At 41.9% G+C, this 26,429-nt stretch overlaps 1 long non-coding RNA gene across 1 annotated transcript; it reads left to right on the top strand.

Moving 5' to 3' along the window:
• The first annotated feature begins 1,874 nt into the window (after positions 1 to 1,874).
• Positions 1,875 to 15,578, top strand: LOC120812255 (uncharacterized). Its single transcript, XR_005710558.2, has 2 exons — positions 1,875 to 3,447; positions 4,095 to 15,578. It is a non-coding gene; the product is annotated as an uncharacterized LOC120812255 (long non-coding RNA).
• The last annotated feature ends 10,851 nt before the right edge of the window (positions 15,579 to 26,429 follow it).

Here is a 26,429-nt window from a genome sequence, read left to right as displayed (position 1 = left end):
TAATCTCACCCATAATGATAAAGTGAAGGAGACGACTGACATCCATTTTGACGTCCTCTGAGAGGCTTTCAACTATATCAAAGTGCAGTTCTTTTCACAACAACGAGATTATTTTGCAGGATATTCAGTCAGTCTAGTCATGAATAAATCGTCAACCCGCGCCCAAGGCCGGGTTTGGGTTTATTGGTTCAATGTGTTTAGCCAAAAGTCAAGAAAATTCCCTCTGCTGATGCATGTGCCGCTCAGAGACCAAGCCCGCAATTAATGAGCTCTCAGAGAGCCTTGTTTACAGTGAGAGGTATTGGGAAGAAAGGGAACACCGGGCCCGGAGGTCAGCTGCATTATTGTTGCCTTATGCTTTCACTTAGCACAACCACATCTTTCTTTAATTTGACCCCCATTGGAAGGCATCCTCTCCTTATTAGTTCCACTACAGGCGCAGCTGTGTGGACTTGATTTCTGGTTCTAGACTTACGAGCACATCAGAGGGAAAGTCAATGATCAAAGTTCCAAAGGCTTAATCCTTTCCAGGCTCTAACTTGTACCTCATCTGGTTTCTTTTACAACTTTTGTTTGAATATGGCCAACTCCAGGGGCACACCCTCACTGCTAGCACTTTTTGCATTTTGTTCAAATTCTTCGATGTGCACTCTGCACCTCATTTCATGGCATACATTTTCCCATCAGTGAATTATGTTTCTCCTTGCTGGGTCTTGCCGTATAAGTGGCAGAGGAGCAGCAGAAGCTCGGGCAGGTGTAACTGGAGGCCTTTTGCAGGCATGCAGATCTAACGGGGGACTCGGGGGGAAGCGGGTCATGGTAATGTGCTGGGTGTAGTAGGGTCAGTGTGTTAGCGTCTGTCGTTCAGAGGGGGACAGGGGTTGCAGCTGGTCCCTGAGCACGTCTGTTTATGCTAAACTCTGCAAAGAGAGAATTACGACAGGCTGCAGACATCAGGGATTAGACACAATGCTCGACTTCTCGGTCTGCGGGTCTAAACCAGACTCACTAACCATCCTCCTTTCCCCTGCCTTGCACGGTCAGCCGCATCTCGCTCTTCCTGCCACATCTGTCTTCCCTGTTAACATCACTTTCAACTCTGCATTTGTTAGTTAAATGGAAGATGAAAGTTGAAGTTTTTTTTTTTTTAGGAAGGAGGAGAGAAAGCTATTTTTTTATCCCGTGACCATGCCAGCTGTAATCACCCTAATGGTGGATATCAAAGAGGTTGTTGAATGCCCGTTTTAACTGTTCACATATGTTCCTCGCTCGCGCTTTTCGTCTGGTTTATTTCAGATCACCAAACAACGCCCCCACCTCCTTATTCTTCTACCCAAAGGCAACAAAACTGTCATGCACATAAGTTGGAACGTTGGCGCCTTGTAACTTGACATAACGTGACATGGTTCAAATGAGTGCAGCGTGTTCCAGCTTGAGGGGCTTGTTTTTTGCGTCAGTACGCTAAATCACAGGCTCAGACAGTTACGGTTCATGTTGATGCAACAAATTTTAAAGGCACAATCTGGGGGAAAGCGATTTAAAGTTTGTTTCGTGCAGAAAAAGAGACAAGATCGCACCGTAAATCCCCTTGATATATTTACACTTGTTTCGTAGGCCTGTGTATAAATGGCTTGTAATTTAGAGGTGCTGATGGGGTTCTTTTTGTCAAATTCACTTGGAGACGATGTTGTTGAAAAATGTGCTGGTTTGCACAGCTGGCGCTGAAATAATGAACTAACCAGAATTTATGAAAGTAATTATCATCAAGTGACAGTCGCTTACTAAACGCATGATATCAAATATGAAGTACAAAAGAGTAAAAATGGGTGTTTTGCTAGATACCAGGTGACTCGCTGACTTATACTGCCTCTGTTTGGGTGGGCCATGTGTCAATGGACGGCCATTACTTTCATTCTTTCATGGCTATGCAGCGCAAAGGGGAACTTCCTGCCCAGGCCTGAATGATTTCATTATGAAACACGGCACATACTAGGGGGAGAGTCCGTTAGTCACAGCTGAGTGGACATGGGCCGTGACGGGTAAACTGGGGGACCGGGGCAACGACTTGAGGGGCTTCGGCTTTGGACACAGCCCGGCTTGTGGTGTATCTGGAAGAGCTGGCACAAAGTCTGGCTTTGTTCAAGCCAAAGGCCAGGAACCTCCGGGCGTTCTTTCTCAAGACAGTTTGGAAGGTAATAAGGAACAGAGTCAGGCGGGGGAAAAAAAGATCTGAGCATTCCTCAGCTAATAAGAGGAGGAAAAAAAGAAAACGGGTCGAAGTGTAGTGACCTCGTCTGTTTTCATCTCGGCATGTGTGCGTCCAAATTCATTTTGAGTCCAGCCCACGATGCCTAGTCCACTAGATGGCTAGTTTTCTCGTTTCGAGACTGTCCACAGGGGTTAGTTTTGGAATTACCGCATGTAGTCTCATTGCATCACATGCTGCCAGTTTAACAAGGCTGTGCACCTGGAAGGATCAGCAAGGACACCCAGTTCTGTCAGTCTCTGCCACATGGACTTACTTTTTAAGTCAGCTGTGACAGCACTCAAGCATTTGATAACTCACAGCCTATACGAATAGGAGCGGAGCAGCAGAGAAAAAGTTAAAAAAGTCGAAGCAATGGGTTATGCATAAGGGCAATGAGTAATGTGTGTGACCATGTGAAACTCTATGACAGATTTCTCCTTTCACGAACAAGAGATTTCCCTAAACTCTGATGGCCAATGTCTTCAGCCATTTAACTTGTGTCCTTGGATGGGAAATTGTTTTTTCCGGGCCTCCGTAGCAGTAATTCATACACAAGGGAGCGGACTCATCCGTCCAGCTGCTGTCCGTTCTCTCAGGGCCGCCGTCCCTGCACTTTTTGGAAAAGATTACATCCAACGTTTCCATCCAAAAGCTGCGTTGCTTCCACAGTGCTGTTGTTTTTTTTTCTCCCTCTGTCATGATTGCCAGAGACTCGGACCTCCGACGTCGTTAACATTGACAGAAATATTTCAGATAACGCAGACGTGACATTGTTGTATTAAATTCCTTGTTAGAGTTCCATGTTATCATTAGATTTGGATAGCAATAATGTAGCCCACAGTATGCATACAAATATAGGCATAGAGATCTGAATTAATCCTTTAAACAAGTACTGTTTAACCTAAATTTTGGGTTCCTTCTATTTTCTCTTAATACAATTTGCTTCATGCCAGTCATGCCACGCACAAAAAATAAATCCTGATTCATTTCAGCACTTAATTCCATCCAATTTGTTATGCCTTGTCCCTCAAGCTCCGTTTCCAAAATGTCAGAACATAGCCTGCACTGTCATGATGTTAAACAATTCCATTTTATATTACAAAATGAAAAGGCAACTTTCACCTCTATAAATAATGATGCATTTCTTTGTGCAGGCTGGGTGAAACACGTTGCCAGAAGTAAAAGTGGTAAAACAAAAGGTAAGTTAAAGCCGTAGATTCAGCGTGAGCCCTTTCCATCCATAGCATGTCTTAAAATTTGGGTTTGTTTATGTGCTGCATTTAGGCATTAGGCTTTTATTTTGTAAAAGCTTTTATTTTGAAATGGTTTCATGCCTTAGGAGTTCCGGGAGCTAGTTTCCTGTTAGTGGTTAGAGAAAGATGGTAGAATTAGCCAACATGCTTTCGTCATCCATGGCAATCCACATATTGCCATGGATGACGTGCCATGGATCATTTCATTGTTTTAATTGTAATGTATAAGTTAAGATGCATATTTACAGTAAAAGGGGATTTGATGACTGTAATTAAAAACGTTTTATTCACATATGTTTACGTAGGACTAAACAATTTTGTACCTTGTGCTTCTTACAGTTTTCATTTTCTGTCTGTGACATGATATAAAGAGCCACAGTAAACAGCTTGAGAAGCTACTACGACTCAACTCTCATTTGGAGGAAGAGTTTAACTAGTTGAATAGCTGCGGTTGCTACACTGTAGCGAAGACAACATAGTTTATCAAATTGAGGTTTACCCAAGCGTAACATTAGCTCCCTTGTAAAGACTGTGCTGTGTTCAAATGATTTCCCTTACTTTCTCCACCTCACTTCTCCTGAAACGTCACACAGGATCTTGATTGACACGCTTGATGGGCTTTGATATTCCTCCGGGTGATGCCTGTTGATGCCTCCGTGCAGCCCGGGGACCTGCTTCAAGTACACGCCGTTTTGCTCGTTTGCATCTGGATTCATCTCTATGCAAATGTGAATTAGTATGCTGGGTTTTTTCTGTCTTACGCTGGTTTTGCCGTATCCGGCAGATATTGTTGACCATTTGTTCTCATGGCCATTAGCAACCAGTTAAGCCTGTGGCCGTAATTACGATAGTTCTATGCAATTGTTGCGATGGGAGGATATAAATCAGCCCCGGTGCTGAACAAAGAGTTCATTGGTCCAAATGACATTGCGTGACATTGCGGGGGACGAGAGGGAGGAGGGTGAGCGGATACTTTTTTATAATTCTGTAAAGCTGTGTGACAAAAGCACTCAGCAAACTCTTACACTTGCATTTATTTTTATTTAATCTCACTCTAACTCAACATCGTGAAAATAGCTGATTATATATTTTCATCACTAGAGTTTTCCTTTTTTCGCAGCGTGCTTTGACCGTGTCATGCGGGCTTTGTCCTTTCCCCTGCCCGAAGTGCAGAGTGAATCGATGCGCAGAAGGGTGCGAGGACGCCAGATACTTGATGACAAAATGCCTACAAGCTGCTGAAACAGCACATTCCTTCCTGCTAGCTGACCTTTGGCCCCCTCAATGTTAGTGTTGACTCTAAGCAATGCCTGTCGCAGACCCGCGCATGGTCACTGTAGTCGTTTTGAAATATAGCACCGCCGGCTGCGTTGGTGTTCAGTAATTTGGTCATTTCTATGTAAATTGTTGTACCAAACAAACGCTCCGGCTTGCCTCGTTCAGTTATGGTACCCTGTTCCACTGAAATGGTGAGAGCCAAGTGAGAAAATGTCAGGACAGTCAATCAGTTAAGTAGCAGGGTCAACAGGAGTGTAGATACAGAAGAGAAGGGCACTCAGGCATGCAGCGACAAAGACAGGCAGAAGAGCCCGGCAGTCGTTTTGGGTGGTGTCCTGGTGCCGGCCGCCCTCTTTAGAGAAGGGAAGAGAGGAGCTCTCTGCAGACACACATTAGGGGGTTTATGACTAATTCTGCAGTATCACTGTGATTTGAACAAGATTGGACACGCCTTAGTGAAGGTGAGATGCGACTATCGAATACGGGAGACAGCGGACTGAGGCAATATATAACAAAGGAGGCACATTTTCACACACGTCACAAAGGAAATAGGCTTCTCGGACTCCGTTGCTATTGTACTCTAGAATTGTAAGTGTAGTTTAGTCTGAAGAGGTGTGTCTTAAGTTCGGGTTAGGACGTCGGGTTCTACCATGTCCTGCATGTAGACTGGACCCGAGCCATTCACAGCACTGGTAGCCAGTGAAGAGAGCGGAGGAGCGGAGTGGTGTTGGAGAATTTAGGAAGGTTAAAGACCGGTCGTGTTGCTGCCTTCTGGATGAGCTGCAGAGGTGGAATGGCTGTGGCAGCGACACCACTTAAGGTACGGATGTTGGCAGCATTGCATTATCGCAAAAGATGCTCTGCGTTTGGACTAAGTTTAAATAAAAGTGCTAAACCAAATGGTCTGTACTTGTAAAGAGCTTTGTTAGTCGTCTGACCACTCAAAGTGATTTAACACTTCATGACATCATTCACCCATTCATACCCATTCAAAGGAGCTACCATACACAGTGCCACCTGCCCATCAGGAACTAGCATTCACACACTGTAGTCACAGCTACAGGAGCAACGTTGGGGTTAAGTGTCTTGCTCGAGGACACATCGAACACGCGGGTCAGCAGGGCCTGGGATCAAACCGCCAACTCTCTGCTCGGAGGATAACCGGGCTCTCCGCTCACCCACAATTGCTCCCAAGAGCACATTTAAAAAAAAGAAGAAGAAAAACGAAAATGATGGAAAGATAACGAAAAGTGAAACCCTAAGCCAAAAAACAAAAGTCACGCCATTCGTGTTTGTGCGGAGTTGGCCAGGTGAGACAGCGGACACGGCTACCCATGTGCCATTCAGCGAAATTGAATCCAGTCATGCTACTTTTCCTGTATTTTACAATATAATATAATCACATGCCAAGAGATTGCCTGTAACCACCTGTAACCGAACCCATCTCAAATCAGGAAGTCCGAGACAGCCGTCACAACCACTGCAGGGTAGGGCGTTGAAAGGGGAAACAACGCAGGGGGTAGCGGTTGACCTCCTTCCCCGATGAGTGCTTACTCAAGCTGCAAACCTTTGTGTTTTAACTGTATACTTTGCACAACACATCCTTTGGCAACACCACTAAAGACGAGCCTATAACAGACGAGGCAGCGGTTGGAGGAAATTCAGAGGTGTCAGCAAGATTCAACAAAAGAAAAACACATTTTGTGGCTGCCGTCCCTGTCCTGTCCACTTGTTCTATATCTATTACTTTAAATCTTTTTTGGCCCGTGCAAATGTTGCCATTATGAGATGCTGGAAGCGTTGATTGATGGTGGGACGGGACTAATCATCTGGGCTGGTTACGAAGACATCTTCCACAAAATCAATCCTACTGAGAGGGAAACTAAATCTTTTTGGGTCCCACAGTGCTCGGTAATAAAGTACTGTCTACCATAAATGGAATATCTGGTGTATTCTCTCATTTTGTCTCATTCCATTTCTTCAATTTTGAACTAGCTTATTTATTCTATATCATTTATCCTTTCAAATAAAAATAAAAGTGGGTTTATTGGACTCTTGGGGGTTTGGAACATATCATTGTATTGTACATATCATTGTATGACCAGATATAAAGTTTGAAGTTTGCCTTCCTTCCGGTCACATGATACAGCCTTTTCACATTTTTCCATTTTCAAAGGTGTCTCTTCAAGGACTGACTGCACGCTTAAAAAAAAAAAAAGTTATTGCCACTGCATAAAATAATCGTTTTAAATGCCAACTCCTTCTGCTAAATCACAATTTGTCTCTGTGACTTTGCATTTGCAGAAGGTCACGGAAAAACGTCTGTGGACGTTTGCAACACGCAGGGCTTCTGCCTCTTAACAATGCAACATAGCTTCACAGACGAGATTACGCATAGTGCAAACGGCATGGGAGAGAACGACCACAGCGATTACAGCGATATACAATTTTCTCCACTTTACGCTGCACTGCTTGTGGATTCAGCGCGCACATTTACAAAAAAGGGATACAGAAGTGTTTCTTTCGCCGTGTCTTTAAATGTTCAAAACGTCTCTTTTACGTCTTTTTTTCATTCCCTCCGCCCTCTCTCTTTCTAATATACACTCATTAAGATTTTCCCCTTCAAGTTGCCCAGCTTGGCTCATTGTCGGGGTGGAAAGCTGATGTAACTCGTGGCTCCTATTCCCAGTAACCAGGGCGATCCGAAAGGGCCCAGTCCTCCCACCACTTAATCAGACCACTGTTTGTTCGCTCTCCCTTTTCTCATGACCAGGGCTGCCAACCACAAACCAGCCAGGCATTAATGAAAAGCCAAAACGACCTCTTTATCTTCCCTCACACGGGAGCTTCAGATGAATTCAGGAAAAAAAACAGGTAAATTTCACCATTTCTGAAAACGTACATACATATTTATACGCTGGTCCCGTTTTGTTTTCACACGAGCCCTCGCGTTGTTTTCCATACCGTACCTTTGCATCCTCTCTAACCTGCTTGGTTTTTGACATTGCAGAGAGCTGCAAAAGCCTGATGCTAGACATGTGTTTGTGTGTGTGTGTGTGTTTTAAATGTTGTGTTGGCCCTCAAGTGACACAGTGAGGGTATAAATAGGCCCACAGATCACTGTGCCAGACAGAATGTGGCATCTGCTGTGCTGGGAGTGAAATGTGTTTGAGAGCCTCTAAACTCCTCTCCATTCCTCTTTCCTCCCATCCTGGTCTCTCGTTGTCCTTCCTTTCCCTTTTGTCCTGTCTCGTTGACTCCCTGTCTCGCTTTACCGGCACCATCTTTATCTGGAGGAGGCAAGATATGTCTCTTTCTTCCTTCAGTCTTCTGCCTCATTTCCCTTTTGCCCCCCCAACATCCCCCCCTCCCCCTCTCACATCTGCCGCCATGTGTTGAGTCTTGAGGAGCAGTCCCATTTTCAATTTAGGCTGTAAGATCCTCTTTCTAAACACACCGAGGGAACCGGAGAGTGGGTAAAGAGATATTGACACAGTGTAGAGTAGGAATAGCCGACCGTGCTGTGGTAAGATTCCCTGTAAAAGAGACACATTCACTTGGTTTACAAAGTCCTCTCCAAATGTTTCATGCAAAAACAACTTAATCTGGTGGGATTACGTGTTGCGGTTGAGAGGAAATTTAGGGTGGGAAGAGTGACTATGTAAGAGCAGGAGAATAAGGCAAAGTCATTGTGATTCTCTGCAGGTTACTTACCAGCCAAAGCAGATTATCAATCCTACGGATTTAGCGATTCATTTCCCCGCTCTCAGTAAAAGCCACGGCAAAGGGACGGTGACCCCTCTGCCCTCTCCCCTCTGCCAAGAGACACAATGCAGAGATCTGTAAAATATTACACAACTATGCGTATCTTGACAACATGACTCTTTCAAAGCCCCCCCCCCCGTCACACTCCCTCTATACACACACACACACACGTCGCATCAAAATTAAATTAATGATTTCCTTCTAGCGTCACTGAACTAGCTGTTCTCATTCATCTATCACTTTTTTTTTAAATGTATTTATTTCCCATATATGAGAGAGTTGTGTGACCCACAAAGAGCCGTGGTCGGATTTCTTATTTCTAATCTCAAAAACCCTCAAAAACTGTGAAAAAGCAGTTTGGCAGCCAAATGGAGCATTTCTTGGCAAGTTAAAACCCTCTTTCCCCTTTCAACGGTGTATATTTTCCTATCTCTCTCGCACACTCACCTTAGAGCGGCCTCTGTTTTCAGTGCGCTGTGAACTGGGTCCAAGAACCACCAAGCGAGGCCCCCAGAGGATGGCGTACCGGGATTTAGAAGGTCGGAAGGCGTCTGGCACGGGCACTCGTCCATGCAAAGTTTGCATGGGCCACGTGATGCCGAACGTCAGGGGGCACAGAGGGCCATTGTGACCCGGCGCCCACGTTCAGGGGCCCGGCTGAGAGGGACCAGAGACCAAAACACTGAATGTCATTGTTATTTAGTGCCAACGACCTGCTCTGTGCCCTCTGCTATGACGTCATGGCATTGGTGACGTTGGTCCAGCTGCTGCTAAGCACGCATGTCTGCTCAGCGAGGCGGTTGATGACAGCGTTGCGGGAGCTCGAGTTTTCACACTGACGTTCATTTCACTTTGCAGCTGTATTACTATGTGCTCAAGCAATCTTTCAGTAATAAAGTTTTGGATGCTCTCTTCTGTGCAAAGTGCGACTCAGTGGGGAGTCCACATTTGTTTGCTCATGACGAAGCGCAGATGTGTAACAACTTTAGACAAACCGCCCATTGTGTTTAACTCACCTTTTCTCCCCCTTGATGATAAGAATGAATCTAGGTCAAACTGGACTACTTCCCGTTGCAGGAAGGCTTGCGTTAACTTCTGACCCTAAATGTACATGTGACACCAAGTGGGGGGCTGTTTTACTTCTAACTACTGGAATAACACCAGGGTCTTTTCTTTATCATAAGAGGGAGAAGTACTCGAGCCGGACTGAACAATACAGGTTCGGTTTACTCAAGGAACAGAGATCATATTGTGGTACAAAACGATAATTTATTAGTACATCAGTAAAAACAAACACCGTAAAACTATTCTAATTTGTCTGACAGCTTATCACGGAACAATCTGTGTACTTACCCGGGTCCCTAAACACGGTGAGGGTAGGGCGAGCGTCAGTGTGGAGGCAGCGAATCCCCCAGTACATTCATGTAATCACCCGTGCAACCTATAAACATGCAACCCCCCCTCCCCCCCCCCCCACACACACACACACACACGGCAACTCACTCGCGCAACGGCAAAACAAAGTGCATTAAAAACAGTTCATGCAATATCACGCCACATGCTAAAATCTGATCAACAAATTGACGATCCGGTTCATAAAATTAATAAAATGCATATAGTGTACACCAGAATACAGCCATGATTCTGAACTGTAATCAATAAAGTAATGACAATATTGTAAAACCACTGTAATTCTGCAACTGTAATAGAATAATACCAATGCAGTTATGATTGTATTTGATGTAATGTAATCAACTGGAATGCATGCATGTAATACTTGCACAACAACTGATATTGACTAAGGATCATTCGAAATCCGAGTTACATTGAACTCACCAGAAGACCACTCCCAGAGGTGTGGACACTGACTTTCACACCTTTAAGCATTGTTATAAATACCTGTAGGAACCATTGTTCTGGAGTTCGCTGGTGGAGGCGACAGACGGGCACTAGGGATGGTCAAAGGACTGACCTGGGGCCTGTTGGTCGCTGAGACCTGCGGCTCCTCAGCTGAGATGTTCTTTTTACCACAACGCCATCTTCTTTATTAAATACATTTGATTTTAACCTTTTGATCAGCGATGACCTCTGTCCGTCCGGCGTTTCTTCATTTTTGAACACAACAATTTGGTGACCCCGACGTGATGGAGAGCAATGGACGGACGGAAGAACAGCTGATCTGAACAAAGCCCAGCGATCGATTTTCTTCACTCACACGGCGCCATCGAAAAGGTAATCGGCAACCAGTTGTTTTAAAACCGAAATGCTGTATAGTTTATCATAGAACATTTAGGTGTGAGTGGACAAGATAGATGTTTTGAGGTAAACTACATTTTAGAGAAAAAATAATGTTTCTCTTAGTTTGGATGGCCGTTTTGATAAAAAGCACATTGTATATAGTGTTTGTTTGGACGTCTTTTGTATGAGTTACCGACGAAGTTTCGGTTGTGTAGCGTTAACGTTAAGCGAATGGGTGCCGTTATTTCACTGTATCTGTCATAGAAGGAATGAATGGATACCTAGTATAGGCCTCAACCGGATGAGGGTAAACGTATAGCTGACTTATAGATTAGTTACGTAAGGCATAGTGCCTGAAGCTCTAACAGAACCAAGTCCCCGAGGCGTATTGAGATCGTGATCGTATTGTCAATACTGGGAGAGGGGACGAGGTTCGCCGGCTAGTGGCGACTGCCGTGTTGTCTCGATAAGCTCTCTCACGTTCTGTTAGAAAGCACAATATATTAAAGTATGGACTAGACGACGCCTATATGGCTAGAAAGCAAGATTAAAAATTGGAATCGGTGAGGACAGAGCTACGAGCCATAGTGCCAAGAACTAACTAAATTTGCGGAATAATTGTATGCAGGAACAAGGCCAGAGTCATGGCGACATGGTCAGCATTGAATTAGATTGGAAAAACGACCCAGATTGCAAAATTAATGGTAAATTTACAATACATAACGGTCGGTGAATAACGTTGCGAACTTGTATATAATTGTATGTTGCATGTTTCGAAAAGAATGAAGCCAGATTAAGGATTTGATTGGGGCCTGGTCTTGGGGAAAACGGAGCACATGTTTTTGGAACATTACAGGATGGCGGGCGGAGACAAATAGAGAAAACAGTTAAAAGATGGCTGAGAAAGAAATTCTCAGCACAGTCTACAGAGGAGATAACAATGACTTGTTATCCACCACTACTGGGGGTGGAGAACATGTGCTTTGGAGATTTCCAAAATGGCAGCCGGCAACAGTTAAAAGAAGAAAGTGGCACCGGATGTAACAGTTTCTGTATTTCCCACCTCCACTCTGTATTCCCATTAAACAGTGTCTCCCCTTGTCCCCATTTTCCAAATGATCCTAACATTTTTCTTCCTCCATTCTTAGGACCATGTGATTTTTGCTTGCATTACAAACGGTCTATGGACTTTTTCTAGGCTCTATATGATTCTTTGTTTTAACGTTTATGTAATTGTTCTCTGCTTACATTAACACAATTTTCCCATTTATTGTTTAAACATTTTTACAAATTACTGAGTTTAAGAGAGACTCTAATCAGAGTCTGCAACACATCACACACAGACACACACAGCAGCAGCACACCTGAAGATGCACATTAGCACACACACCCATGGGTCTTGGGCAAGAGACAAAGGACAGGACGCTGTCTGTGGAGCCGGTCTGGTAAGACAAAAGGGAGTCGTTCCGAGAGAGGTGCGACCCGTAGGGACGTAGAGACGGTCAACAGTCCAGTGGGTGAATATATGTAAATAGTTAGCACAGAGGGAGACGTTTAAATGAGTGGGAAATAATGTGATTTGAGCCAAATCTGTAGACCTTGTTGTAAATAATTTGTTATTTTCTCTTAAACTTAGGCTGCAAGTTGTACAGCCTGGTACAGATGTACAGTGCACGGTACATCTCATACAGCATCTTAATGACGGAAGCAAATTTTTAGATCATAGGGCAGTACAGAATGGAAAACTTTGTTACAGACCATCATCCTGTAATGATTTTATCAACAAACCATACAAACATGTAACTACATATGATATATTGATATCATTTTCATTAGGAATAAATGAATGTTCCAGGTCACTAACAAACCATGAGTTGAGTTTTGAGTTCACAGGTAGAGAACGCAAGTAAGCTGCCCTGACGACTGAGAATGCAAATGCAAGTCCAATTGTGATGGAAAGTCACAAGGCAATGGTAAACTGCATCACACACGTCCTGGAGCCCAGACAGGCTGCAAGGACAAAAGGAAGGAGCAGCGAACGGCAGGGGTCAAAGGGTGCTGACAGCTGACCAACAGGAGGGACTTAGCAGGAAGAGCTCGCCAGCCAGCGTCGAACTTTGAGCCAATGCAAAGAAGTCTGAAGCTGACCTGATGCTGATTCTAACACATTTATTTTGAGACATGTGTTAAAATAACACATGCCTCAACAGGAGGGATGTAGATATAGAAATATTTTTCCAAATTGAACGATCGGAAAATTTAACAAAATAAATTACTAAAAGAAAGATTTAGATACCGGAGGAAACGTATTGTGAACAGCTGACAACTGAGTTGAATCAACAAACGTCTCATATTTTGACTTCTATTTCGGGAATGAATTTGAAATATTGTTCTTCTCATTCAGTCAGCAGGACTGATAGTAAAGTAAATGGTACAAGACCATGAGGAACACCTGGGAAGAGCACCAAGACACACGCACACGCACACACACACACACACACACACACACACACACACACACACACACACACACACACACGTAGGCACCCCATTGTGCTTCTCTATTCAACAGCTGACCAGGGAATCCTGATCTTCCAACACCTCGGATCCCCCGATCGGTCTGGTCACAGGACCTGCGAGATTCTCAGGATCAAGAAGAGAGTGGATCTCAATCACACGTCAATGACGACCACTACGCGTCACCTGACCAAGCCTTTGATAACAAGAGGAAGTTTACACTTATGCATAATCCCACAAACACTTTAGTTTTTGTACAAGTTATTACCACACAACTTTCAGATTAAGAAAAGGGACAGAAATCCCTCATTTAAATCCAAGCTAAAATGATTGAGATATACAAGCAAATACACACGGTTGATATTATTGTGAGAACAAGAGATCAAGATTCTTGATTCATAATGTCCAAACATTTCCCTGATATAGAACTATACAGTAAATAGACATTTTCACATTGAACATCTGGTCGGAGATTCACCTTTCCGTTGAGTTGTACTTACTAAGGTAACAGTATTGTCCCGATTAAACAAAACATAACTATAGACACAGTGAACAACAGACAGGAATGCATCACCAATAATTGATCAACTACATTAACCTAAAAGCCACATCAGTAGAATGGAAGCTATGGGAATACCTGGGGGTGTCTAATGAGTTTCAAGTCACACACAGGATCTGGAAGACGCACCTCTACCCCTGCTGGAGCAGAGAGGGATGACACAGAAGAGGAGAGACCACCTGTCAACAACCTGAGCGGCGCCAAAGGAACCGTGAGCAGTGACCAAACAACCGTCATCTCGCTGAGAGGAAGGACTTCCTCAGCCCAGAGTCTGCTTGACCACCGTGCAGGACCAGGAGGAAGCATCAGGACCGACCACAGCAGAACCAGCACCGCAGAGCCGGACCAGAAGCAAGACTAGGACCAATTCAGAAAGGGTCCAAGCAACCTTCCAGTCTCCCTTTTGAGGGACAGCACAGTTCCAAGACCACCTCACACTAATGGGGGACAACGACAGCCCAGCACAGACATAACCTCAGACCCACGGGTCACATCAGAGCCATCGATTTCCAGTACAGACACTCCCAAGTTCCCTAAGCCCCTCTACAAATACTGCCCCATGGACAACAACAACCATTTAGCATGAGAGATCTTGAGAATGATCGAGAAAACACCCACACACACAAATGGAGGTGAACCACTGCCGAAAGCTCTCACTAAAGAACCAGCAGAGAACAGTGACATGGACAACCGCTTCTTAGGTTTATTGGACTCATGATTTAGTAAATACAAACAATTGTTTATTTCTGTGATAACAGTCTCCATTATGGCCAGCATTTTATTCCTAGGTGGATGCTGTTGCATCCTCTACATTAGGACACTTATCATTAGAATCATCAGAGAAGACCAGCCCCATGATGCCATTAGGTTTATTAAATGAATGTGTCCTGTGTCAATTTACACTGTACACATGACATCCGTGATGAAATGTTAAATCCTGGGAGAAGATCTTTTAATCTCTCCGACAGATTTCTTCCTCGTTTTATTCCCAAAAAAGGTTTTCGAGGGAGTTTTTGTTCTGTGCCAGGTACAAGTTAACAAGGTGTGTCCAGATGCACATTTTATGATTAGAATGTGTAGGATCAAGCGTATCATATTGGATCGAACGTTGTGCTAAACAAATAGAGACGACACATCTGACAAAACTGAGGAATTTGATGAACCGATCCCTCTGATTGGTTTTTACACCAAAATTGGTGTAAAGGGATGGATTGTAGGATATTAGAAACAAATTGACGATCCGGTTCATAAAATTAATAAAAATGCATATAGTGTACACCAGAATACAGCCATGATTCTGACACTGTGTAATCAATAAAGTAATGACAATATTGTAAAACCACTGTAATTCTGCAACTGTACTAGAATAATATCGATGCAGTTATGATTGTATTTGATGTAATGTAATCAACTGGAATGCATGCATGTAATACTTGAACAACTGATATTGACTAAGGATCATCCGAAATCCAAGTTACATTGAACTCACCAGAAGACCACTCCCAGAGGTGTGGACACTAACTTTCACACCTTTAAGCATTGTTATAAATACCTGTAGGAACCATTGTTCTCGAGTTCACTGGTGGAGGCAGCAGACGGGCACTAGGGATGGTCAAAGGACTGACCTGGGGCCTGTTGGTCGCTGAGACCAGCGGCTCCTCAGCTGAGATGTTCTTTTTACCACCACGCCATCTCTTTTATTAAATACATTTGATTTTAACCTTTTGATCAGCGATGACCTCTGTCCGTCCGGCGTTTCTTCATTTTTGAACACAACAATTCCCACGCTATTCCTCCACACATCGGGCATCCCCCGCTCGAAATAAATAAAAACAACAGTAGGCAAGTACACGAAACAAAAACCGGAGCGCGGGGCGCATACAATGTTAGGATATCAGCTGGTTACAATCGCTAATCGCTACTCGTACCCGGATACGGCAAAACAGCAGTTTGTGTGCCACCTGGAAAGGCTGAGGAGCTAAACCCTCCCCAACGACGTCCGAAGGGACTCGGCCGGCAAAACCTGCAAGGTTGAGATCTGTAAGCTGACAATTTCCCCCATCACAAACAACCTACCAGTTAGCGACCTACTTGCTACTCTCCTCTCAGCGGACTGCTAGAGAACGGGGGACGGCCCGTAAAATAAGGCGCTCATTGATGACGTCTGCACGACCCCTTGATACTACAGTACAGTCACATACAGTATAGTATATAGGTTAATTCACTTGTTAATAAAATAAAAAAGTAAATATGACAGCAAGGGCCGTTAAGCAGCCGCACCCCCCTCTGCCATATGATAGTTGGTTGGGTAGTTGTCATGCACTGCATAGAGTACAAGCAGTGTCACTTGCAATTAAGAGGTGCAAACATCGTTGGTGTCAAGCTGCATAACGTTTCGCATAGTCTGGCTGTTTCTTAACCGACACTAGATTTAAGTACTAATTTACACAAAACAAAGCCTGAATACATCACAATGTAACTCAACGGAATCTTTTTTGTCCTCCCGTCAATTCAAAGAAATTTTATTTTTTGCATTAAATAACGTTATCAGAGATCGGCGACAAGAAATGGGATGTCCTAGTTCACTATTTTACTGAATATTGGCGGATATCAATCGTCAGTAAAACTTCACTACACTGTGATGGTTACTGTTGAGCTCCATAATTAATCCACGGGTCAGACCATGAGGGGGGATCCGTGCCTATCCCTGCTGGTATTACTGACCGGGAAATAGAAAGAAGAAGAATAGAAAGGTGATAAGATACACGTTTTGCTTATTTTGTCATGAATACAAACTGGGAAAAAGAAGAATTTTTGTCTGTCATTAAAAACTATATCTTTGTTACTTGGTTTGACTTCATTTTGAAAGAAAATGTCTTTGCTAGATGCTTGAACTGTTGCTCAAACTAAGCTATATGTTCAATAGAAAGAGATTACCCTAAAGTAATCAGTCTATACTGTCTGAAATCCTCTCCCATGAGTAACCAATGAATGAAAGGACTACTGATGTATGATACATTTCCCTTTGCTTCAGGGATACAAGCCTAAGCTTAATTGCTTCCACACACTCAACTGTGCAGCGAGAATTCAAAGTCATCATATTAGCCGTGCAGGGTGTTTGACTCTGAACAACGTCATTACCGCCGTCCCCGGACACAGTATTCCTGCAGCTCCGGGCAGAAGTGGGCCGTGAACCCTGCAGGAAACCGCTGGTTACACATCGCTGCCATAGAACTAGCACTGAGAGACGGTAACCGTGGTTACAGGGTCTGTAAGAGGTTGATAAGAGCAGTGTTTGATGAAAAGGCAGAGGTAGGCACAGTACGGTTACAGTTGGTAGATACGTGCAAAGGCGTAGATGATGAGTTACTGTGCAGTGTGGTCCCCTTCCCTCTCTGTCCATCTGACATCATGCTTTATATATTTAGCCATATAGCCAAAAGTTCCCCTTCACACAGACTTGAAAAATAATCAAATGCCCTGAGGCTGTTGATTGATAGATAAAGATGAGCAGGTTGGTAAACAAAAAATCCCTGTAAAATTCAGCCTACTTTCATGTCTGCAAAATCATTTTCTCTGATATTTTTATGAGGGTAATAAAAAAAATATATATATAGTATTTTTTGCATGTAATTGGAGAAAAATCACTGTAGGTGAATTTGTAGTCCCAATTAATATGTTTCATTGGTTAAGATGGTTTTCTTTCTGACTGGTAATTCGGTTCATTTGTTTCTAATAATTCAATCTAAGGTAGGTTTACAAAAAAATAGACAGGATGCTCAACTAGGGATTATTGATTAAATGACATATTGATGGAAGAATGCAGGCTCAAAGCTGGAAATTGATTTTGCTTCTAAAGAGAAGACAGGCAATTAGGTGATTTTGTAACTCATAATAAACGCCGGACGGACAGAGGTCATCGCTGATCAAAAGGTTAAAATCAAATGTATTTAATAAAAGAGATGGCGTTGCGGTAAAAAGAACATCTCAGCTGAGGAGCCGCTGGTCTCAGCAACCAACAGGCCCCAGGTCAGTCCTTTGACCATCCCTAGTGCCCGTCTGTCGCCTCCACCTGTGAACTCGAGAACAATGGTTCCTACAGGTATTTATAACAATGCTTAAAGGTGTGAAAGTTAGTGTCCACACCTCTGGGAGTGGTCTTCTGGTGAGTTCAATGTAACTCGGATTTCATGAGTGTATACTTCCTCTTGTTATCAAAGGCTTGGTCAGGTGACGCGTAGTGGTCGTCATTGACGTGTGATTGAGATCCACTCTCTTCTTGATCCTGAGAATCTCGCAGGTCCTGAGATCAGACTGATCGGGGGATCCGAGGTGTTGGAAGATCAGGATTCCCTGGTCAGCTGTTGAATAGAGAAGCACAATGGGGTGCCTACGTGTGTGTGTGTGTGTGTGTGTGTGAGTGTGTGTGTGTGTGTGTGTGTGTGTGTGTGTGTGTGTGTGTGCGTGTGTGTGTGTGTGGGTGCTCTTCCCAGGTGTTCCTCCTGGTCTTTGTATTTTGCTGTACCATTTACTTTACTATCAGTCCTGCTGACTGAATGAGAAGAACAATATTTCAAATTCATTCCAGAAATAGAAGTCAAATTGTGAGATTCAACTCTTGTGAGGTGTTGACAATACATACCTCTGGTATCTAAATCTTTCTTTTAGTAATTTATTTTGTTAAGTTTTCTCATCGTTCAATTTGGAAAAATATTTCTATATCTACATCCCTCCTGTTGAGGCATGTGTTATTTTAACACATGTCTCAAAATAAATGTGTCATAATCAGCATCAGGTCAGCTTCAGACTTCTTTGCATTGGCTCAAAGTTTGACGCTGGCTGGCGAGCTTCCTGCTAAGTCCCTCCTGTTGGTCAGCTGTCTGCACCCTTTGACCTCAGCTGTTCGCTGCTTCTTCCTTTTCTCTTTGCAGCCTGTCTGGGCTCCAGGACGTGTGATGATCTTTGTCTTGTGACTTTCCAACACAATTGGTCTTTCATTTGCATCCTCAGTCGTCAGGGCAGCTTACCTGCGTTCTCTACCTGTGAACTCAAAACTCAACTCATGGTTTGTTAGTGACCTAGAACATTCATGTATTCCTAATGAAAATGGTATCAATATATCATATGTAGTTACATGTTTGTATGGTTTGTTGATAAAATCATTACAGGATGATGGTCTGTAACAAAGTATTCAATTCTGTACTGCTATTACTAATGTTATCCTATGATCTAAAATGTGCTTCCGTCATTAAGATGCTGTATGAGATGTACCGTGCACTGTACATCTCATATCCACACTCAACAACTTGCAGCCTATCACTAAGTTTAAGAGAAAATAACAAATTATTTACAACAAGGTCTATAGATTTGGCTCAAATCACATTATTTCCCACTCATTTAAACGTCTCCCTCTGTGCTAACTATTTACATATATTCACCCACTGGACTGTTGACCGTCTCTACGTCCCTACGGGTCGCACCTCTCTCGGAATGACTCCCTTTTGTCTTACCAGACCGGCTCCACAGACAGCGTCCTGTCCTTTGTCTCTTGCCCAAGTCCCATGGGTGTGTGTGCTAATGTAAATCTTCAGGTGTGCTGCTGCTGTGTGTGTCTGTGTGTGGTTGCTCTCAAACTCAGTAATTGTAAAAATGTTTAAACAATAAATGGGAAAATTGTGTTAATGTAAGCAGAGAACAATTACATAAACGTTAAAACATAAAGAATCACATAGAGTCTAAAAAAAATAAAATAAAAAAAAAGTCCATAGACCGTTTGTAATGCAAGCAAAAATCACATGGTCCTAAGAATGGAGGAAGAAAAATGTTAGGATCATTTGGAAAATGGGGACAAGGGGAGACACTGTTTAATGGGAATACAGAGTGGAGGTGGGAAATACAAAAACTGTGTTACATCTGTGTTTCTTCTTTTAACTGTTGCCGGCTGCCATTTTGGAAATCTCCAAAGCACATGTTCTCCACCCCCAGTAGTGGTGGATAACAAGTCATTGTTATCCCCCCTGTAGACCGTGCTGAGAATTTCTTTTTCAGCCATCTTTTAACTGTTTTCTCTATTTATCTCCGCCCGCCATCTTGTAATGTTCCAAAAACATGTGCTCCATTTTCCCCAAGACCAGGCCCCAATCAAATCCTTAATCCGGCTTCATTCTTTTCTAAACATGCAACATACAATTATAAACAAGTTTGTAACGTTATTCCCCGATCTCTAATGTATTGTAATTTACCATTAATTTTGCTATCTGGGTCGTTCTTCCAATTTAATTAAATGCTGACCGAGTCCCCATGACGCATGTCTTGTTTCTGCACACAAGTCCCGTAGGCTCATTTCCAAAATGTAATCTTGCTTTCTAGCCATATAGGCGTCGTCTAGTCCATACTTTATTTAATTTATTGTGATTTCTAACATAGTCTAAAAGAGGCTTATTGAGACAACCGCTAGTCGGCACTGAACGGCGAACCTCATCCCCCTCCTTTGCTCGGCAACCCGATCACGGTCCCGACGCGCCACATGGGTCTTTAACTCTGTTAGAACGTTATACACCGTGCATTACGTATCCAATCTATAAGTTGCGATACGTTTTCCCTCATCCGGTTGAGGCCTATACTAGGTTTTCACTCATTCCTTATTATGACCGATCGGTTAATTAACGCCACCCATTCGCTTAACGTTAACGCTACACAACCGAGCTTTGTCGGTAACACACACAGAGACGTCCAAACAAACACTATATACAATGTGCTTTTTATCACAACGGCCATTCAAGCTAAGAGAAAACATTTTTTCTCTAAAATTCTGTTTACCTCAAAACATCGTATCTTGTCCACTCACACCTAAATGTTCTATGATAAACTATACAGCATTTCGGTTTTAAAACAACTGGTTGCCGGTTACCTTTTCGATGGCGCCGTGTGAGTGAAGAAAATCGATCGCTGGGCTTTGTGCAGATCAGCTGTTCCTCCGTCCGTCCACTGATCTCCATCACGTCGGGGTCACTAAATTGTTGTGTTCAAAAATGAAGAAACGCCGGACGGACAGAGGTCATTGCTGATTAAAAGGTTAAAATCAAATGTATTTAATAAAGGAGATGGCGTTGTGGTAAAAAGAACATCTCAGCTGAGGAGCCGCTGGTCTCAGCAACCAACAGGTCCCAGGTCAGTCCTTTGACCATCCCTAGTGCCCGTCTGTAGCCTCCACCAGTGAACTCGAGAACAATGGTTCCTACAGGTATTTATAACAATGCTTAAAGGTGTGAAAGTTAGTGTCCACACCTCTGGGAGTGGTCTTCTGCTGAGTTCAATGTAACTCGGATTTCAAATGATCCTTAGTCAATATCAGTTGTTGTGCAAGTATTACATGCATGCATTCCAGTTGATTACATTACATCAAATACAATCATAACTGCATTGGTATTATTCTATTACAGTTGCAGAATTACAGTGGTTTTACAATATTGTCATTACTTTATTGATTATACAGTTTCAGAATCATGGCTGTATTCTGGTGTACACTATATGCATTTTATTAATTTTATGAACCGGGTCGTATTTTTGTTTCTAATATCCTACACCACCACTGCTGCAATTTGAGTACTCTTCAAGCTTCACCCTTTCCTTTCGTCGGTTAAAACATAAATCTTTGTTTGGCCTTGTGGCTGATACTGTTCGCTCTAAACTCTTGTATACGTGTATGCATCTCCAATAAGATGCTCACTGGGAAAACAGGATGGAATTATCTAATGTAATATTGCTTTCACCGACTTTGCCTAATAACCCAGAGGAACGCCAGGGTTTGCATCTCATCCACAGGCTTCCACCTAATGTCATTAAGGACATGTTAACCACGTGAATCACAGCAATCCCTGTTTTTGAAGAACTAAATAATTGAGAAGGTTTAACTGCGGGAAGAAGCTTTAGATCTAAGACTCCTAGCACATAATCCTTGTGTCTTACTGGAACAGTCTCTCTAAACAAAGCAATTATATGATATTACATCGGTTGAGATGCAGTTTCTTCAATCTATTTTAACTATTACCACCTGTCGCTGTGCCTTTGTTTATGTGGATGGATTGAATATTTCATTCCTCAAACCAGCATAGATTTTCATGGTCTGGATTTGAACGTTTTTGCTCCATCAGATTAAACTAGATTGTTTAATAAGCATGGCATATTTTAAAACATAGCATTCGGTGCTATTTGTATCTGAATGTAAGTGTCCTGTCTCGGATTATCACTGCTGATTAACTGTTTGAAGTAATTTTGCTTTTTCAGGCAATGTTCTGTTATTTTAGTTTTTCCATGACATTCCTGTTTTTTTTACTTCTAAATATTTCCAATAATGTTTCGACTCAGAACAGTTGATTCAGACGATTTATTTCATATTTTAGTTATCACTGTATTTAATGTATTCAACAAAATAGAGAATGGTTTCTGAGTTTTGTTCGTGGAAAAGCAGATGACCTGTCAAATCAAAAAGAAAGACGGAAAACAACTTCACACTGGCATTCGAAACTAAACTCTTTACCCGCATGGTCTCTGGTCACTTTTGCATATTTCTGTTTCTATTATTAATTGTTGGAATGCATTATGCATTCCAAGTATTGTTCTTCGAATCTTTATTGTTGGAATGCATTAACGATGCATTCCAAGTATTGTTCTTCGAATCTTTAATCAACTTATTCTTCTATTTCTTCCGTGGCACCTTTCAACTCCTTCACACTTTCAGCTATAGAAATCCTTCAAATATTAAAATGTTCAGCTCCTTTCTGGCTTGAGGGCTATGACTTTTCAGCTTTCTACCTCTTAAGCTTGAATTTATATAAATCAATAATTATTAATATTTTAACATGGTTTTCAAATGGAGTTTGTTTTCAAATCCTCCTAAACTTCTTCAACTTTCAGATTTTTCAGCTTCGCCAATCTTTCAGCTACAGACACCATTTAAACTTTCAAATGTTGACACAAGTCTCAACTATTTTATGAAAAAAACTTCTTCTTGATATCTATTGTACTTTTTTCATAATCACTGATTATGTTTCATTAGTTCTTCGCTCCGTTTCTGACTTTTACATGAGTGTGTATTGCGTCTGCTAGAGTGGGGACCTCGAGGGCTAGAGTGTGAGGCAGCGCCAGAATCTGGTTAAAAAAATATGGAACTTCTGTCCTTGCAGCCAAAGTATACACTCTTGAGGATTCATTTCTTCAGATTAATGAGGGCATGGTTGTGCTGATTGGATTAATGCGTTCATGGAATCCCAGAATTCTTTAGTTTTGGCTTAAGGAGTGTTAGAGTGACACAACCTCTGCCAAAAGCCCCATAGGCGCCAATACAAATCTGCCGACATATTTCTCAAAAAATCAAGAAGGTACACGTTTTGTCAACGGCCATAGGAGCCGTATTTATTACCGGACAGACATAAAAAGCACATCCATGCGTTCGGTAGAGTCTTGGGTCTCGTCAAAACGCCGTATTTTTTAGATAGCTGTTATAGTTTTGCGCTGAATGTCATTTGTTTGAGGTGTGGATTCTGTGTAACTCGCTGTCCTGTGTCTGCCCTTTGCAGCAGCTCGTTAATGAGCACAGGTGCGTCGTTGCCGTGGTTACTCGCTCACACGCTGCAAGATCTCTGTCTGTGACTCACAGCTGCTCCTATGACCTGATCAGTGGAGTCACATGACGCAGCTATGCTTTCTGTCAACAGACCAATATGATAAAGACACTCGCCCCCCCTCCCCCCTCCACCCTGACCTCTTCTCACTGTTAATCACTCACTCAGTCAGTCAGTCTAGTCTATTTCTCCTCCTCTCTCTCTCCCTCTATCTCTTCCTCACCACCCCTCCCTTCCTCACCCTCTCACCCTCCCTCCCTCTATCTACACCCCCCCACCCCACCCAGTCCAATAATTACAAAATAAAAGCCCCACAGAGGGAATTTTTACTGTAATGTTTGTGATGAGGCCTATTAATTAAAAACGTCTTAGTTTGAATAACAAACATTTTGTCTCCCACTACGAATATTACTCGTACTTCTAGTACTACAACTGATACTTCTACTACCATACTACTATTATTTCTACTGCTATTAATACTACAACTACTACTAATGTTATTACAAATACTACTATGGCTAATAGTGTTAGTATTACAGCTGTTTCTACTGCTATTGATAATAAACCTACTGCTACTGCTAGTACTACTAATACCACAATTACAACTATAACTAATACTACTACTAATATTACTACAACCAATTTTAAACCTCTTTTTATTCATCTCAGCTTTTGTTATTTCTGTACTCTTTTAAATTCATTTAAGCTCCTGCACCTTCTGTTTTGCAATATTTCACATTTATTTCAGCTGTTTTCATTTCTGCTTTTTCAGCAAATCTATTGAAATTCCTTTCAGCTTCTCTCATTTCTGTATTTTCAGCAATTTCAAATTAATTTCAGCTTTTCTAATATCTGTAATTACAGATGTATTCAAATTCCCTTCAACTTTCTGTATTTTAAGCTATTTTTAAATATTCAGTGCAGCTTTCAGCTTTTTGCATTCCAACGCATTTTCAGCAGGAAATGCTTTTTCTAGTTAGTTGGAATGCTTTAAGCATTCCAAGTATTGTTCTTCGAATCTTTATTCTTCAACTTCATCTTCTTCTATTTCTTCCGCGGCACCTTTCAACTCCTTCACACTTTCAGCTATTAAAACCGTTCAAATATTAAAATGTTCAGCTCCTTTCTGGCTTGAGGGCTATGACTTTTCAGCTTTCTACCTCTTAAGCTTGAATTTATATAAATCAATAATCACTAATATTTAAACATGGTTTTCAAATGGAGATTGTTTTCAAATCCTCCTTAAACTTCTTCAACTTTCAGATATTTCAGCTCCGCCAATCTTTCAGCTACAGACACCATTTAAACTTTCAAATGTTGACACAGGTCTCAACTATTTTATGAAAAAAACGGCTTGTGGATATCTATTGTACTTTTTTCATAATCACTGATTATGTTTCACTAGTTCTTCGCTCCGTTTCTGACTTTTACATGAGTGTGTATTACCATACTACTAGTATTTCTACTGCTATTAATACTACAACTACTACTGATGTTATTACAAATACTACTATGGCTAATAGTATCAGTATTCCAGCTGTTTCTACTGCTATTGATAATAAACCGACTGCTACTGCTAGTACTACTAATACCAAAATTACAACTTTAACTAATACTACTACTAATATTACTACAACCAATTTTAAACCTCTTTTTATTCATCTCAGCTTTTGTTATTTCTCTACTTTTTTAAATTCAATTAAGCTCCTGCAACTTCTGTATTTTTTAGAAAATCTATTGGAATTCAGCTTCCCCACTTCCTGTATTTTCAGCAATTCTTTAAAATAATTTCAGCTTTTCTTATGCCTCTATTAACAGCAATGTTTTAATATTCATTTCTTTATTCTTTTTTGCAATATTTCCAATTTATTTCAGCTGTTTTCATTTCTGCTTTTTCAGCAAATCTATTGAAATTCCTTTCAGCTTCTCCCATTTCTGTATTTTCAGCTATTTCAAATTAATTTCAGCTTTTCTAATATCTGTAATTTCAGATGTATTCAAATTCCCTTCAACTTTCTGTATTTTCAGCTATATTTAAATATTCATTTCAGCTTTCAGCTTTTTGCATTCCAACGCATTTTCAGCAGGAAATGCCTTTTCTAGTTATTCTTCTATTTCTTCCGTGCCACCTTTCAACTCCTTCACACTTTCAGCTATTAAAACCGTTCAAATATTAAAATGTTCAGCTCCTTTCTGGCTTGAGGGCTATGACTTTTCAGCTTTCTACCTCTTATTCTTGAATTTATATAAATCAATAATCATTCATATTTTAACATGGTTTTCAAATGGAGTTTGTTTTCAAATCCTCCTTAAACTTCTTCAACTTTCAGATTTTTCAGCTTCGCAAATCTTTCAGCTACAGACACCATTTAAACTTTCAAATGTTGACACAAGTCTCAACTATTTTATGAAAAAAACGGCTTGTTGATATCTTTTGTACTTTTTTCATAATCACTGATTATGTTTCACTAGTTCTTCGCTCCGTTTCTGACTTTTACATGAGTGTGTATTGCGTCTGTTAGAGTGGGGACCTCGAGGGCTAGAGTGTGAGGCAGCACCAGAATCTGGTTAAAAAAATATGGAACTTCTGTCCTTGCAGCCAAAGTATACACTCTAGAGGCTTCATTTCTTCAGATTAATGAGGGCATGGTTGTGCTGATTGGATTAATGCGTTCATGGAATCCCAGAGTTCTTTAGTTTTTGCTTATGGAGTGTTAGAGTGACACAACCTCTGCCAAAAGCCCCATAGACTCCAATACAAATCTGCCGACATATTTCTCAAAAAAACAAGAAGGTACACATTTGTCAACGGCCATAGGAGCCGTATTTATTACCGGACAGACATAAAAAGCACATCCATGCGTTCGGGTAGAGTCTTGGGTCTCGTCAAAATGCCGTATTTTTTAGATAGCTGTTAGAGTTTTGCGCTGAATGTCATTTGTTTGAGG

Source organism: Gasterosteus aculeatus, chromosome Y, assembly GCF_964276395.1.
Source record: "Gasterosteus aculeatus chromosome Y, fGasAcu3.hap1.1, whole genome shotgun sequence".
Classification (NCBI taxonomy): Eukaryota; Metazoa; Chordata; class Actinopteri; order Perciformes; family Gasterosteidae; genus Gasterosteus; species Gasterosteus aculeatus.
The sequence above is the reverse complement of the archived record's forward strand: the minus strand, read 5'-3'. Positions and strand labels throughout refer to the sequence as shown.